Source organism: Vidua chalybeata, chromosome 3 (genome assembly GCF_026979565.1).
Source record: "Vidua chalybeata isolate OUT-0048 chromosome 3, bVidCha1 merged haplotype, whole genome shotgun sequence".
NCBI lineage: Eukaryota > Metazoa > Chordata > Aves > Passeriformes > Viduidae > Vidua > Vidua chalybeata.
The window spans coordinates 46805385-46823644 of NC_071532.1; the positions used below are offsets into that span (position 1 = coordinate 46805385).

The window sequence follows — 18260 nt, forward strand, 5'->3', positions numbered from 1 at the left end:
AAAACTTCAAACAAAAAGACAAATTTCTTTTAACAAGATCCCATGCTAGTATAACTCTGAATATTTTTCTAGATGAAGTATTCCTCTCAAACTATATTATGTTGAGGCAAGTTGCAGGTCTCCGTCTCATTTGCGTTGGCAAGAATTTCCCCACTCATTGATGGGGAGTGGAAAAAACCTTCTAGAGAGCTGGCTCTGCCCTGAAGAAACATAAGCTTCAGTTTGGCCTGTTTTTTTGGCTGGCTTCAACAGGAAGGAAGCCTGTAGCTTCATCAACTCTGCTAACTCCATTAGGTGGTACTTTAAGATACTCTCTTGTCACAGCAATACTACTGGCAACCAAAACCCCTAAGAAATCAAACAAAATCAATATAATAAACACAACCAAGAAAACATGAAAGAAATCACAGCCTAAACTTTAGCTTGAAGAAGTTGTTGATATCTGCCAGCCTAGAATCTGAACATGCAGGCCAGATTAGCAACTACTGCTGAATTCCAAAGTCCATTCAAAATCTGCAACTTGAAGTTGTTTCTTTCTTTCTGAAAGAGAACACCTACACTCTAGTTTTAATTTGCTCATCTTTAAATGAAGCTTTGTATTCATTAATATGTTTGAATAGCAGATTATAATTTAAGAGATTCACTAGTTCTGTCTTATAACCATTAAAGGTTATAAAAGGCTCCAACTCTAGGCCACAAATAATGCTCCCTTGTAGTACACAGGTCAAACATGAATATCATTACAAAACGTCTGTTTCGCTATCCTAATTTAGCCACAATTTTTCCTCAAGAGTCAACAAGTGCTGCACCTTGTTTCTCAATCTTTCTTTCCATAGTTTACATATCTTATTGCACTTACACTTAACCTATTAGCCACACTTTTATTAGTTTCAGTGGGACCTGAATTTCCTACTGCACTGCAAAACTGGACTACAGCACTTAAAGATCAGAAAACCTTAGAAAAAACTCTTCCTTATTGACAAAGAGAAGACTGCTAGGGTTCTTGCAGGCACCATCACTTAAAGCTAATTAAAATACAGTTGTTGAAAGCATTTAAGACCCCTTGATTATGTCCAGATAAGAGGAGAAAAATTACCACGTTTCATCCAGGTAGGTCACTAGTGAAGATTTTAGTGGTAGAATCCAGATACGTGGGGTCTGTGGTGAAGTTAGTTCAACTAATTAAATTAGTTCAACTAATGAAGTTAGATCTACTTTTTGAAGAGCTAGCTTTTAATTTACACCATTTCAGTATTTCAGTTGGTGACTCTGTGAACAGCTGCAGTGCCACAGTGCGTAGGGATGAATCCTTGAGCTGGTCTTCTTGCTTCTCTGTCATAGCACCACTCTCAGGTCTACAGTTTCATGAGGGGTTTTCATCATCCACAATACCAGCTTAATTAACTCTTATTTCTTATATGTATCTATTCTTCTGGTTTTTCTACCGTATTTCAGTTTTGCAGAAAAATCTATTTGTGGGCTCATACTAAAACCACATCAGTGGTTTTAGTCAGTGAACTCAGAGGAAAGGATGGCAAGCCCATGCCCTGTCACTGATGTAGCGCAAAACAACCCCGTCAACGTGAAGTTACAGGAGGTTTGTGGACTGATCCAGCAGCTCCTCAGCACCCAGGGCTTAGTCTCAGCCCACGAGATCACCTAAGTTAATAGTAATCTGGTTAATTTTCTAACCACCCATACAGAAACTGCCCTGGCTCACAAACAGATGAGACCAGAACAAGGGACCAGCTGCTTGTGTCAGTGAAAGCAATCTTCCCTGTTCAGTCACAGCAAAATATCAATGGCCCCTAATGCTCACAAGCACTTGTGTTCTTCCATTTTTCCTCTAAACCTCCTATCTGAAAGCCATTTTTTAATATTACTTCAAGAGTAATTAATGTATGCAGAATACTGACGAAATAGCAAAAGCATTCCTTTCATGGCAGCTAAGGCCTATTTTTGTATCAATAAACCAAAACTACTCACTCAACGTTGCAGCTCTTCCAGAAAAATAACACCATTCTGCACACGTAACTGCACTACACCAGCAATCTCTGTATGCAGACTGCTGCCTTATGGAAGGATGACACTCTTTCATCCATCCAAAATCATGCAGCCATGCTGGTACCTTTCCCAGCTTTGACAAAACCAGTATCATCAGAACAGTCAAGATACCACATTGTCAAACTGATATTTTTCCTCCACAGTATGTGTATGAAAGCACTACTGGCAGAAACTATATTTTCTTTTTGATCTGGAAACCACAGGGGTTTTCAGCCCCATGCAGGGGAAAAGAAGAAACAAATAATGGGTATTTTCTCTGACCCTTGCTGCTTCACACAAGAGACTGGAAAGAACAGGAATTTCCACAATTCAAATGACAGCTTTCACCTGCTGCTTACAATTTATTTTATTCTTCTTCACCAGATATTGTGGAAGAGGAACAAAAGAAAGTGTTGCACTTTATGCATGGAAAAGAAAGATCAATGCGTGCTTCTTGTAGAGGCACAAAAACTGATCCTTTAGCAACGTTTTTTACACATATGTTCATACTAAGTTTTAACTCGATACAGAAAAAAATCAAATATATATTTTTAAGAAATTGCTTGTGGTTAAATTTTCCTTGTATTCAACTCATTTTCTGAAGAAATAAGAAGTTCTCATTCAGAGTGACGCCCCAAGTGTGTCACAGATGTGATCCACTCTGATAAACTTCAACTCTCAGCTTTGATACACCGACCTCTACCCTTAGCACTACCAATGAATACAAGCTAGTGAGGGTCTAACTCCAGTAATTTCATAGCTCTTCTATGAATTTTCCAGGCAAATATTAAAAGTAATGTCAAAACATCACTAAATGAATTACACCTATCAAAGACTGTTTTAATTATTTTTTAAATATTGGAACAATTTTAAAATTACTGAAGAACTAAGAGGCCTAATAAATGAAAGATAAAAATACTTTGCTAAATGTCTTTGTCTAATCCAATATATGCACCTAGGTAAACAAATTTATTATTCATGGGACTGCAAACTCTTCTAGGACTGACTTATTTAATAAATGTTTATATACTGCCTTGCACAAAAGGGCCTAATACACATTAAACTCTAGTCAATACAATATAATAGTCTGGTATTGGCAGTTATCACAGTAACACAGTTTTAAATATACAACTTTTTGCATACAAAACAATCTTATCCCCATTTACCAAAGACAAGAGTAGTACTTAAAAAAAGTGAGCAAGACACCAGATTTTTTACTGCATTGTACTTCTCAATCTGAAATGCCTTTTTAAGCACACTTTTGCTGAGCCCCTGGAGATAGTCTGTTCCCAGGCTCAAGGCTGTCAGACTTAAGAAGGCTCTTTAAGAAAGATAACCTACTATTCCCTTTGAAAAACAAATGCTTGTTCAACAAATGGAAAGTTGCAGTTTGAACCAGCTGAATGAATAGAAAGAAATTCAAGTACAGAACTCAAGATCTTTTTTTTTTCCTCTCAGGAAAGCCTAAATGAAGCAGCAGCAAACTTAGTAATATTACTCTGAAGAAGAGACAAAATGGGAATGGAGTGACAAGTGCTGAATTGGTCTCTTCAGGAAGATTAGAACAAAAAGAATGGCAAAGTCAAGTATAAACAAGAGGGCACTAACGCTTCAGCTATAAAGTACAGATCAGCATGCCTAGGCAAGGTAAACGGAGAGGATAGGAATGACCAGATTTCCTCTTTTCTAGCTCGCCTACAAATATGATAGGGTGTCAGTAAAGTGGCTGGAGGAGATAAATTCTGCATGGCACAGATTTCTCAAAGAGTAAAGAAAAAATAAATAGAAAACCCAAAAAACTATGAATGCTGTAAAGACAGGAGAGTACTGCAAAGAGATGTGTAGCACAGCACAGACGCAGGGAGGGGAGACTTCGGTTCTTAACAGTTTAAACACAACAAGAATTGACAAAAGATAAAAGTACAGACCACACTGTACAACTTAAATATTTCTTTAATTGTGTGCTTTTTTCCCCTATATACAGGTGAAACAGTTAATTTTTTTCTACCTGAGGAAATCAGGCTTAGGACTTATATATGGAAAGACTTTTCTGCATTTCTAGCCTTCAGTACAAAACAGAAATCAATTTCCAGCACCCAAACAGCTTCAAGATAAGAGATGATTTATCTGAATGTACATATCACAGCTTCTGAGGCATCAGATCAGTAGCTAATGTCTGTGGCATAGTTAAATTTTGCAACTCACTGTACTTTTTCAGTTACTTTACTAAACTTGTCTCATTTACCCTGTTAAAAAAGACATTCTGAGAACACACTGATAAACTGATGGATCAGCAAGAGATTTTTACACACAGAGCAATTTCCTTTGAAAAATGCATTCTAAAGCCCTAGCTTTGACAGTCTCTAAGAGTTACTCCCTAAACATATTTATGCTTGATCTTTCTACAAATCAATTACAAAAACACCTGAAAAATATATTCTTGGCTGCAGCAAATAGAATTAAATGGTTGCTGTTAAAGAGTATTTCCCATCTGCTGGCGATTTCTTATCCACTTCTACTAGCATTGTGGACAAAATAGAGGTGTATCAGGCAAATGCTTATTTCTAGGCTCAAAAAACTCCATAAAATCTTTAGTCTGTAACAAATCTATATTAAAAAGCAAATAATTTCAGGCTTACTAAAACAATTTGATACTACCACAGCTCAAAAAATCTGTTAGACCTGGGAGTACATCACATGTACCATTGCATGCAACAGCCCACAAAGACATGATTGAACAATACTACCAGCATGCAACCAACATGTAAGTCACATTATCTAAAGAAACTGTAACTATACATGATGTAACAATAAAATAATGCTTTTGATGGTGTATTTTGAGAGAAACATGTATGTCTTACACACTTATGTAACTCTTCCCTTACTCATGCACATTCTTGCCCCACGCTGCTTCAAACTTGCCAGTCTGGGCACTCCTGTTGAATCCGACCCACACAAACACAAGTGCTGGCACAGCTTAAGAGGCTCTGTAATGAGTGGAAGCAACTATATCACCAAACCTTTTTTTTCAGTCTTCATCTTCTTAAGAACCTATTTTAACATGACTTTTTGTTCCGAGTGCTGTCCCATAAACAGCAAAATATAGTCCTGTTTCCCACAGATTTTCTCCACGCCTCAGCCATGCCCTTGTGCTCCAATTAGTCACATTCCACCTCTATCCCAGAAGCCTATTGTCTTACCACTCTCTTCCAAGCACTGGTCACAATATACTTAACCTCTCACGTCCTCTAACTACTGACTGGAGAAAAGAGTACAGCACTTCATACCTGATTCTTACCCCACACACAACTGGCAGCTAAGTACAGGTAACTGCTAAATTCATGCAAAACTTTCCCCTAAAGAGATTATCTTAATGAAGCCATCAACTTTAACAAGTTTAACTTTTGTTCAACATTATTATAATGTAACATCTTTCACACCTTGACCCTTGGCTAATTTCTCTGCTGAAATGTTGATGAGCTCAAAACTTACTGACACACAAGATTAAACGAAGTATGATTGCTCAAGATTTGTGACTTTAGAAAAGCAAATGAAAGACAGTTTATACACTACACAAATATACAAAACCAGCAACTATTTCTTTTAAAAACCCCATAGAAAATAGGTGCATCTCAACATTCTATCCACAAGAGAACAGCTAATCAGCTGCAAAAATTTATTTCCTAGCATGTCCAGTTAACTAAGGCTTCTTAAAGAAATTGCATTTACATGTTTTGTCTGTCCTTTCAATAATTACTTACATCCTCTGATCATTTTCAAGTGCATTTTAAAGGACATATAAAATCTCACAGATAAAAAGTGTTCTAAAAATTTAATGAAAACTGGCAGCTCTGTAGAAAAAAGTAACTTGAATTCATGCTTTCAATGAGAGTAAAAGCAGGTTGAATTCTGCCTTCTCCATTGGCAGCCCCAGAAGACCAGCCACCCAGCACCACATAGCACCAGATTTGATTAATTCTAGAACAAGTATAAGATCCTTTGCATTTATGTGGTAATCTACCTTAAGTTAATCGTCAAACAGTGAGCATATAAAGTGGCTTTGTCCCATTTTTGGCAAATTCTAGCAAATCTAACAATATCATGACTAATAGGTGTACAGTCCTAGTTGCTTGGGTGATCATTTTTAAAAAATTCATATATACAACATACACTTTTCTTCTGCCACCAAGTATTCCTAAGTTAATGCTTTTTTAAGCACTAAAGTGAACACAAGGTTTAAATCCATTCTGAAACACAGATTTTTAAATAATAGAAAAATTAAATTCTGTTCATAGTACAACCAGGATCTCAATGAGTTTTAAACCACTCATCTTTAAAGACAACGAAATCTGATCTTCATCTGTGCTTAGAATAGAAAAGATCTATACATTTTACACATTGCTACAAAAACTGATTCCACATAGCATTTTTCTAAGAGTAGAATGCATATTTCAAACAAAAAAAAATATTTTTTTCTGGTCGAATTCTCTGACTAGGGATTAACTTACAATTTATTTAGCGCATTACCAAGCTATGCTTGACTTCTTGCAACCAACAAAAAAAATTTAATACATTCTAAAAATATTAAGTATTTAACTATACCTTAACTGTACCTATGGCAACAAGAACATACCAAGTGATGCCACTCATTCAACAACAGTCATGGTCCAAGAATATTGGGATACTACACACAAACCCTATAGATCTTTTAACTTTACTTATGTCAAGCTATTTCACTTGGTTTCACTAGAATCTAATTACTACCAATTAAGGAACACCACCTAAAGCAGTGTAACAGACACCAGAAAACTCAGTAAATCTCTGTACAGCATTTCCAGTAATTTCTTGATTGAGAGTTTTACTCGCTGATCAGTTCAATAAAAATGAATAAAAACTTTATTACAAAAAAGTAATACAAAAGTCTACAAAAACTTCTGTCAGGGAAAGCATGAATATTATGTCAGTGATTTTTTGGTAAGCATTCTCAAGAGAGGGTGAAACTGAAACAACTATTATACCGAAAAACTCCTGATGACATTGAAAAGTTTATAAAAAATATTATCCAATTGTACATCTGACAGCATTCTTGCTTTCATAGTTGCATTTAAATATGTGGAATCCAAACCAGAACAGGTTGCTAAGAAGGATTCAAGATGCCTTAGAGCATCCAACAGTGTTTCTCCTCCTTGAAACAGAAAGCACACACTTGCCCAACTGAGATAACTACCAATGAAGTGAGAAAAACCCAACTTGAATCACTGTATACATTCGTGGTAAAAAAGTTACCTTTCATGTCAAACATTTAAATGTTTGAGTTTTGAATACAGCTTTAAAAAAATCCAGTTCTGAATCACTGGAATTTTTGTTCTGTTTTCTGTAAAAGCACCAACAGTAACATCGTTCAGCATTCCGCTTGCAGCAGCTCAGAAAAGATCAGCCTGATCCCGCAGTCCTAAATTTACAGTCATTTCATAAACTTGAGGTCACGTCTGACCAACTTATTTCTTCCAGTGTTTCCAGCCATGGAGATCATGATAAGGAGGCAGCACTTACAACAGGATGAACAGTAACATAGTTTTATGTTTCAAAATACATTCCCACAAAGAAATAATTTGCCAATAGCTCTTTAAGTTACATAGCAAAAAAGACATATTTTTTTTCTGAGAATAATCTCTTCAACAGATGACAGGTTTAATTCTACAAGACTCAAAAAACATACCAGCTACCTATAACATCAAAAACCATTACAAAACAACACAAGACCTTGGCCTTCAAAAAAACGCCATGGTGCAGAAAACCACTATCTTCTTCTGTTCTGTCACTGTTGGAAAAGAGAAGTTTCTACCAGAATGCTGTCAAAGGAAGAGTGCCCATTTTCAAGAATTCTATTATTGTGTCAGTAGACATAAAGGAACAGAGTAGAACCATTTGACTTCCCTTATATCGAGAAAGATAATGGTTTGCATTTCACAAAGTGATGAAAAACTGGCATAAGCAAAGGTAGCATAGCACAGCATAGCAAGATGGCACTACCCCCACACGTAATGGTAGGGATGATGCTTTATCAATTATCTCCTAAACACAAAATTGAGACAACCCAGACTGAGTACCTCCCCCAACCACCTTCCTTACCTCTTCCCCTTTGGAGGCTCTCTCCCCTGTGAAGCAACATGAGAAAAACCACCCAGGTCTTCTCCATTTTTACAAGAAATTGAGACTCAACTGAGGGTTCATTCTGCTGCAGCACAAATCAAGGTACTACCTACCATTAAGAATACCCAAGTAAAAGATGTCACAGTCACAACTGACTGAAATTTCAATTTAAAATGGAGAGCAGGACTCACTGAAGCTGATGACATATCTCTCCTAACCTGTCAGTGGAACTTCCCTCTTGCCAAAAGCAGGTATCAGAATACAGTTACAACAGTACAGGCAAAGAACAAATAATTGAAATTTGTATGTGAAACACAAATGCTTAATTATCTGGCAAATCACTAGCTAAGCTGAAAATTATTCTTGATTTCAGCAAATTGTGGCCAATAGTGAATATAATGCTATTGCTACGACATCATTAGCCCTCCTTATAAAGTAGTGCACGAACAGTACCATTTTGGTGGGTAAAATCACGACATGAACTAATGTGAACAGTCTAAGACTCTATGTGACTTATGCTGATGTTTAGAAGGCATATGTTAGAGTATTGAAAATTATATGCAGCACCATTTTCAGCGTGAACTTCAGGTGAACTTCAGAAACTGCTTTATCAAGTCTGTATCAGATATCCTAAACTTATGACTAGAAAACCACACCTGAAACCCACTCCTTGCTAAGAAGCATCCCTTTGGAATTCCTTTTTTATGTATGTGATTACCATCATTAATACAGAAACACCCACAGGTCCTGGGAACAAACCAGGCCCTGCCGAGTCACCAGGCACAGCACAAAGAACACCAGGTTTCTGCCCTGAAGGCCTTGCCTACATCTAACAGGACTGAGCATTCAGACTTTTCATACGAGCCTTCCAATGAATGAGACAGAGTATTACACACCTCCGCAGAGCGTTCCCACTTCCCTCAGAGGGACAAAACAGAAAAAGGGAAGAAAATGAGAAACACTATGCATCTCCTCTCTGAAAAACCCCTCTTATCAGAGCCATTTCAAGAATTTCTACTCGACAACTAAATTGACTCGAATAATGGAAACCAACGTCCCAAATATACTATATATGGAATCGAGCCCAGCCAGCCCCCGCAAAGGCACGGGACACTAAAAACTTACACCTCAAGACACTCGGGTACTCATCCTCAAATGGCGGAGTCTCGCACTCACACCTGTCACCTGCCAGGCACCGGGCCAGCCCCTCTCTCTCTCTCCCCTCTCCCTCCAGCAACCAGGCGAGCCCGCTGGCAGCTCCCGCCCCTCCCCGGGCAGCCGCAGCCCCCCGATCCCTCCCGCGTCGGGAAGCTCCAGCGACTCGCGAAGGAAAATAGGTTTCCATCTCTCCCTGAACGCCCCGCTGCGCGGAGGTTTCCCATCCCTTCTCTCCCTCCCCGCCCCAGCAAGCCGGCACGAGCAGGGTGCCGGGGCTGCTCCCTCCCCGCGCACAGGCCTTCCCTGTCTTCCTCACCCTAGCGCAGCCCGGGGGGCGCTGAGCGGCCGCGGGAGCCCCGGGCCCCCCGCGCCTCTCCCTGCAGCTCCCCGGGATGGGACCAGGAAACTGGCCCGGGGAGTCGCCACCAGGCCCGCCTCGGCGGGGTCAGCCTTACCCTGCTGCCGCTTCTCCTCCTCCTCCTCCTCCTCCTCCGCCGCCGCCGCCTCCCCCACAACCACGGCAGCAGCGGCCGCCACTACCGACACCAGCGCCGCCGCCGCCTCCGCCCGGCAGGGGGGACCCCGCCGACCCGACCCTCTCCGCAGCCTCCCGCCGCCGCCGTTCCGCTCCGCGGGGGAAGGAGGCGGAGGAAGGAGGAGTAGGAGGAAGGAGGGCAGGGGGGTCCGTGCTGCCGCGGCGGCGGGCGGGGCGCGGTGGGGTGGGGGTGTGTGAGGGTGTGCGTGCGGTGGCTGTGGCTGTGGCGGCGCCGCTCCCGCTCAGCCGGAGCCGCCGCTGGGGCCGCGCGCCGCTCCCGGCCCCCTCCCCCCGCGCTCTCTGCGCTCCGAATCAAAATAGAGTGACAATATGGCGGCGGCCGCCCCAGCATCGCGAGACCGCGCCGCGAGCGCTAACGGGGATGCGCCGCGCGCCAATGGGCGCCGGGGCGGGCGGGGGGGAGCGCGCGGGCCGTGCCTCCGCCGGCTCCGCCCGCGGGGCGGGGCGCGAGCGGGAGCGGGGCCGCCGCCTCAGCGCTGCCGGGGCACGGCGGGACAGCTGCGGGACGCCGGGATGCGCGGGAACTCACAGCGTTCCTTCCTGCCCTGCCGCCACCGCTCCACCTGGCCCGGCGGCAGAGGAGGGAGAGGGGAAGGCGGCGGTGGCGCGTAGGTGGGCTGCCCGCCTGGAAAGCAAGCAGAGTCTGAATGGGCTGGGGAAGGAAGGGCAGCATCCGCAAGGGGAAAAAAAAAACAACCTAAGAAAATTAATATTAACTCAGCCCTCCCTCCCCCCGCCCCCCCAGTTTATAGCCAAAATGGTTATTTCGAGGGAATTGCCAGATGCTTTCTATCAGAAATAGGAGCGCTTAGTCCACATTACTCAGAGTACGTGATTTCCATCATCCCTCTGAGGTCGAGCTCTGACTAATCATCTCCCAAAAATGTCGCCAGGCAAACATGGCCCGATATGCTGGTGAATCCCTCTTCCCCTGTCAGCTCCACCAACATCCTGGCCCAGTCCTCAATAGGCATCCTTAATTTTAGTGGGGAGTCCAAGTAGGTCTTTATATTTCTGTATTTTGGGAAGTTTCAGCTTCAATGAAAAGACAACTTTCTAATGATATTGTAAAATCATCCAGTAAATCAGTTGAGTTTCAGGGTTGTGATACCTTACACTATCTACTCCTTATTCTTCCTATACTTGCTTTCTTCCTGCATCTCTTGAATCCTCCTTCCTTCCTGCAGTGAGCAGGTGCTGCCCATGTTGTCTAACAATTATCCATCCATCCATCCATCCATCCATCCATCCATCCATCCATCCATCCATCCATCCATCCTTGTGTCATCTTACTCTGAAAAGTACAGTCAGACACAGAAATAATTTTAATGTAATCTTTATCGTCTACAGCAGAAGGAAATTGCCTGCAACCCTGCAACCTAGAATGGGACCTGGCAAGGTAAGGGATGTGCTGAAGCTTTCAGCTTTTCCCATACAGTGGGACTGGGCTGGAATCAATAGAGAGAAAGGTTTTCTCCACCACTTTAACTCCCAGAGGCACCAGTGATTTCCAGCATGTGCCAGTGTGTGAAAGGCACTACAAAAGGCCCAGGCCGTAATCATCTCAAACCTTAAAACTATCCCTTGCACTATCCATTTCAGAGGTATGACAAGAGAGAGCTGCACTTTCTTTGCAAGACCTCAGCTGTTAGACTGGCCAATTAACAGTTGCAACATTGAATGAACAAAACTAATAAAAAATCTAGCATGCTGTAGGCAGGAACTAAATTACTCATGACAATCTAGGCTAAGTGTTCTGTTACAAGAAATAAAGACAACCCTGCCATTGAAACAATGGATGTTTGCAGAAATTATTGGAAATGCATTTTCCAAATGAAAGCATTAACAAGTGAAAAAATCCCTCTCAACTACATTTAGTTAAAGCTGTCAGGATCCTGAGGGAAGCAGCTGCAAGGACTGACTGCTTGGAGTAGGCAGGGAGAGAGAAAATACCAAGGAGTCTAATAGTGAGTTGTTATGCTGTGATGGGGAAAAAAATAGAAAAAAAGGTGAAGAGGAAGGCAGCTTTTTTCCCTCACAAAAGTTGGAAATTGAGGGGGGGGGGGGTATGTATGTACATTCCGGTAAGAATCAGTTGCTTTCATAAGCTGCAACAGAGAAGTCTGCAGTTCTTTTGTACATCAGCAGCATGGAGCATGAAATGCCCGTGTCCAGACCTTATTACTCAGCCTGTCTTGTGTCAAGCTTATACAGGGTTGAGAGTCACTGAGATTTGTTTGTTGTAAACAAAATAGTATTTCCCCAAACAGACAGAAATTATTACAGTCCATTACAAAAATGGGTAATGGGGCACCCTGAAAGAAGATGCAGTGGGAATATCAGGTCACAGCTGCACTGGGGGTTGCCCCACTCCAGGTGTTCAAGTACATTAATCAAACCTTTCTCTTTTTCTACCTGTGCTGTAGACAATTTGTGGTCTGCCTGGTCATTGCTCAAGCACCCTGCTCTTCAGCTCTTCCAGCACAAATGTTTCAAACTTTGTTAAGCCATTCCTGACCTTTTAGACAGATAGGACAATAAACTTACATTAATATGTTTTGTGTGCAAGAAACTCAGTTTATTTTGCTAAATTTAATACCAAGTTAAATATTTTACCCTCTTGCGTACAGTTGCTAAAACAGGGATTTACCTCAGGAAAGTGAGACCACTTCTCACTGTGCTATCAGCAGAATTTACTGCAATGCTTAAGCACTGGGATCATGTGAGTGAGCTGCACAGTCCCTCCCCCCTTTTTCCAGGCTCCCCACACCACATCTATGTCTGAGCCCATTGCTAAGTAGCTCTTCTCCTGTAGCAGCTAATTTTGAATCAGTTTTTAGCACCTTTCCAAAATCAAAGAACAATTATTTAGGAAATCAGGTTTTTGTAGTGAGATTCAGAAATTGACTGTTTTCCTGTGTATCTGAAACAAGAACTAGGCAGATCTATCTAATAGTACATTCTGTGTATAACTTACCATCTGTCACCAGTGAGGCACAGGCCTTATTTCTTTCCCTTAAGATTTTAGAGAGTACCCCCCTTTTTTGCCAGAGAAGGTATGAGTTCTTGTTTTTTAAACCTTCATCAGACTGTTTATATTTTTCCCTGCTAGAAAATGAAATTTTGAATAGGTTTGGGGAATTATTCTAAACATATTGTACAGAAAAGCTATTTCTACAAAGTACAGTCCATTTCATCAATTACTACTGACAAGTCTGATTTTCCTGAAATTTCCTGAGAATGCTCTTTAGAAAATGTAAGAGGAGGAATCCAGTTAAAATCCACAACTGGCAAAATCCCTTCAGCCAAATCCCTTCCCTTTATAATTTTGTAAATGTGAGAAGTGAGAGTGAAAACTGCAAGATACTTAATCTTACTGTATATGTTAACACACAAGGTGCAATAATTATATTATGTTTAAATTTCCCTCAGTGTGAAGGAGGCTGTTTCTAGGTGGCTAGTATATTTAAAAAAAATAACCCAAAGTGTAGTAAAAGTTCAGCTCCGGGGGCTCCCTGGGTTCCCAGCCAGTCCGGGGAGTGATCCTCGGCTGACCGGTCCGCAGGGAGGGGTAGATGAAACCCGGATAGCTCCACCAGATAAAGACGAGACGTCTCCCGAGCAGTAGGATCCGAGAGGTTTATTGAGGAGAAAGAAGGAGCGGGAGGAGAAGGCAAGGAACAGCAACACTCTCAGAGGGAAAACTACGTCCAGCAGCCCAGAACAAAGGCGGGACCGAGAATATAAGGGCAGAGGGATAGGAGTGGCTAGGGTACAAATCAACCAATGGGTAACGGGTAGAGGGGAGGAGACGGGATGGGGTGACATACAATGAACCAATCGGGATACAGGAGAGGAGTGGCATTCTAACAGGGTCCAATGGGATTAACAGAACAGAGGAACTTTCTAGAACCGGGGAGTGTGTTAACCTTTGACGGGCAGCTTCAACTGGGGAGGGGAGCAACAGGTTATTGACAATTTCTCTATACCGAGGCTGCCTCCCAAGGGAGAGCGGGGACCCCTCCCACACCAAAGTACTCTCTAAACCTAAATGTTTCATGGTATTAGATTTCTCCATCTTCTTCTGGCCTTCTGCCCCACTGCTGTAATAATTATTTCCAAAATCGAGTTTAAAAGTCATCTTCCACAGCAAAAGAAGGTAGCACTGGCAGCTTTAAAGACACTTTTCCATTGAACATTCAACTGGCAATATATTTTTTGTTCTTCTAGATAGGAGGTCTGTCAGGCCTCCTATTGGAGGGGTGACAAAAACAGAAGTAGCATTCATTGGCCAAGGACAGTCCTTGCAAGCTCCTAGCCTGAGGAAGCAACCACAGCTTCTCCTACAAAACAATTAGAATTTGACTTAATAACATGACAAGGAAATACAGAAATTCACCTTATTTCACAAGAAATTTCAGGCACTGTACTTCTCCCATTCCATGTGGAAGTTACCAGCTGCGTGCAGTTACAAAAAGCTGTTGTGCCCTGATGTTTTTCTTTGCAATCTGCAGAACACAAACAGCTACTGTTATTACTGTTGAGACTCCCTTCTTTTCCAGGTTGTTGCCGTCCTTTCTTCAAGATAGCACCAGCCTTTTCACTTCCTAACAGCTCATCTGTTTGGGAGTGGAGCGCAAACATGACATTTGCGATAAGGATGTGATTAAGAGGTGCCTTAGTGGTTCATGAGTTCTAGCAGCTTCACAAGATTTGGATAAGGCCTTCGCTGAAGGAAAATCCATTGAGATTTTGAGGACAGCCAGCCTACCCAGGCTTTTCAGTTGTAGAAGTATACGGACCTGTGTTACAGTGGAGCATTATTGTAGCCTATGTATTAAAATGACATACAGAAATAGCATGATTTGAGACTTGGTAAGACTTCTTTTAATGCATTAGAAAACCCACACTTGTTTATATTGATCATGAGCATCATAGGAAAATGTTTACACTTGAAGAAAAATATCTTTGTCTACTCAAAGCAATTCTGAATTATTTTTTTCAATAGTTGTTTTAAAAAGTGGGAAAGATGGTTGTATTAAATCAATCTTTTGAGTAATTAGGGAAAAGTGCATCCTTGATGTATCTTTCAGTGCTCTGAATAAGAAAATTAAAAATGTGTGAATAAAAGCTCATATGCTCATATGTCACACAGTTGAATCAGTAGCTACTACAGAGACAAATTTAGTATTACTTAATGCTACCGTGAACCTTTTTTATTAAAACATTTAATGATAATTCAGTTACATAAAATATAAAAAGCCAGCATCATTTGAGGCTTCAAAATACTTCAGGAAAAATGCTGATTATGTTTCTTCACAAATCCACTGTTTCCTATGCTTTGTGGGAAATGAAGTAGAAAGTAATGATAAAAATTTATTCCAATTTTCTTAAGATTGATGTAATACTGGTATAGAGTTCCTACATGTCTCTAGGGTCCTGATCAGCAAGACACCTTTAGTCTCTTGCTGAAGTCCATCTTTATTCAAATACCTTTCAATCACTTGCTCAGACTTTATGCTGTGTTGAAACCTGAGACAAATAATGGGTTTAAGTGTTTCTGGACAGGTATAACTTGCTGAGTTGAGACAGGAAACCTACCTTGAAGTCCAAACAAATGACTTGCCTGTTCCAGATACAAATCAGGCATGAATGTTTACATAGTAAAAACCCTTGCAGAATGTCTTACAGCTCTTTCTTTCTCTAGCTACTGATTTTAACCTCTTCTGTCTCAGTGACTTCAGCCAAATCCCTTCCCTTTATAAATTTTGTAAATGTGAGAAGTGAGAGTGAAAACTGCAAGATACTTAATCTTACTGTATATGTTAACACACAAGGTGCAATAATTATATTATGTTTAAATTTCCCTCAGTGTGAAGGAGGCTGTTTCTAGGTTGCTAGTATATTTAAAAAAAATAACCCAAAGTACTCTCTAAGCCTAAATGTTTCATGGTATTAGATTTCTCCATCTTCTTCTGGCCTTCTGCCCCACCGCTGTAATTACCTTAACTTATCACCCAATAATAAAACTCTCTGAACAAATCCTGTGCCTGCTATTAAGGAAAATTAAAGCTTAGCACAAATTCTCTGCATTCTTTCTTCTCTTCAGCTGCAGTACTTGACAACTTGCATGGTACAAATGAAACACACCAAGCCTTTAAGCCATCCCACATGAAAAAAAAAAAAGACAGCTCAGAGCTTTGTGATGTTGATAGGTATTGACAAAGTCAATTTTGAAGAAGAGGGTACTGGGTCCCCCTTTTGAGTGGAAAACTCACTGGTGTAACAAAACAATTAATCATGTGAGCTTATGTACACACTGTACGGTTTGTTTCCTTCTGGGTCTTATGCAAGCCCTTGTAAGGAGAAGGCAGCTTATTCCAGGTCCACTGTGTCCTAAGTCTGTCTGAGATTGCCAGCAGAAGTGAAAATTGTGGGAATACATTTCTCTATGTAACCAGTTTTCCCCTAGCTACTGCATCAGAATCCTCAAGTTCCTGTTATACTTCTGTGACTTTTGAGTTCCAAATTGAGCTGCATTTCAGTCATAATCTCCTGTGGTTTCACCCTTTCTATGGGAAAAGATCACTGTGTGCATCCATAATTACAAGTGTTTCAGTATCACATAATAAAATATTAAGAAATACTAAACTTCCAAATCATCAGCTCACTAGCATGAAGAAAGATCGCCTCTTTTCCAAGATAAAATTCTTAATACAACTAGGAAAACCAATACAGAAAAGACAGTAATAATTTATGAAAACAATCAGCTACCACTGCACCTGTTTTCAGTTACTACATTGTCACGTAGTGGAGGAAGATGAAATTGTGGGAAGTTTGTTAGGAGATGCATGACATACATATTTAAAGGAGTGCATTCATCTCCAAAAATTTTAGTGTTCACTTGTTAGCACTTTTTTCATCTCAAGATCTTCTGATAAATTACAAAATACCTTAAAACTCCACAAAAATCTGTTCTTCCTTCAGGAGGGCATCCATTCTGCAAAACACACAAAGCCCTCTAGACCATAACCCAGAAACTATAACCCCAGCTAAGCCAAACACAAATTTGTACTTAGATTTAGGCATAGGAAAGTTTTGTTGGCTTTATTCAACTCGCTTAAAATTAAGCATATGTTTTAACACTTTACTGGATTAGGGCCTATGTCAGCAAAATAAATTTCTTGGGAAGAAGTAATAAAAATGTAGCTTGCAGTGAGGGACAGCAGAGCCATTCACAGTTACAGAAGCTTTAAAACACTAGCTGGTATTTATACATTTAGAAAAGAAATCAGGTGTGAAACAAAACATTTTAGATAGCAAACTAATTAACCTGCTACAGAATCACTTTTTAAAAAACTTTCATTTGAAGAAAAACATTTTTTTGCATCCTTGTACCCTCAAAAGCAAATTGATTTGCACATCAAGGAAAAACATTTTTTGCAAGCACAAGTTTCAAAAGCAATTTCCCCACTGTTTAGTAACAGCTTGGCTGTTCCGGTTATACCATTGCATTCCCTGGAGAAGAGGACCGACAGGAGGCCAAGCTTTTTAAACACAGTTTCATTACACACATGCACCTGAATTGTCTCATTCAAGTTCATGTAATTAATTGCCTACATACTATAAATGTCAGCTAACTAATTCTCTTGTATGCATTGTGCACTGGTGTGTATTTATTTTTTATGCTAAGAACCTCTCTGAATATTTTATGTTGTAGGTCTATCCTTTAAAGAGAACTTACATCATTCTCAAAACTAGAAGGAATACAATTCTACCAGACTGTGTCCATGCTAATTTTAATTTTTTCCAGCAAAACCTTTCTGTCGTTAACAACACAGTGGGGCAAAGTATGAATTCTAGTGTAGCTATTTGCTTCTTTGGCATTTAAAGCACAGGGCTATCTGTCGTTGTTCAGAGCTGCTCTATCTTGCGTGAAGGACCACACACCCTTCAGGAAATCCAGACCTGGGAGGGGCAGAGCTGGAGTTGCCCTCTATGTGACAAGGCAACACTTGGATTGAATCGAGCTCTGTCTTAGGTGGATGATGAGCAAGTCAGGAGTTTATAGGCGGAGTTTAAAAAGAAGACTAGTAAGGGTGGGACTGTGTGGTGTTTGCTGCAGGCCATCTGATCACGAGGAGGAAGTAGGTGAGGCCTTTTACAGACAGCTGGAAGCAGTCACAGAGGATTGGTTCTTGTGGGGGACTTCAACCACCCTGACATCTGCTGGAGGAACAACATGGCAAAGCACAAACAGTCCAGGAGGTTTCTGGAAATTGTTGGCCACAACTTTCTGACACAGGTGGTGGAGGAAAAAACGAGTAATGGTGAGCTGTTCGACCATGTA

The 18260-nt window shown here is 40.9% G+C and overlaps 1 protein-coding gene and 1 long non-coding RNA gene across 2 annotated transcripts in view; one reads left to right on the plus strand and one right to left on the minus strand.

The window, feature by feature from the left end:
* Nucleotides 1-10141, minus strand: part of TAB2 (TGF-beta activated kinase 1 (MAP3K7) binding protein 2) — a 59912-nt gene extending 49771 nt beyond the window's left edge. The window contains exon 1 of the mRNA XM_053938834.1: nucleotides 9810-10141. The gene's annotated coding sequence lies outside the window, so the exon portion shown is untranslated. The remainder of the gene's footprint in view (nucleotides 1-9809) is intronic.
* A 262-nt stretch (nucleotides 10142-10403) lies between these two features.
* On the plus strand, nucleotides 10404-12422 carry LOC128786207 (uncharacterized). The gene is made up of 3 exons (XR_008430209.1): nucleotides 10404-10522; nucleotides 11261-11309; nucleotides 12337-12422. It is a non-coding gene; the product is annotated as an uncharacterized LOC128786207 (long non-coding RNA).
* Nucleotides 12423-18260: the final 5838 nt, after the last annotated feature.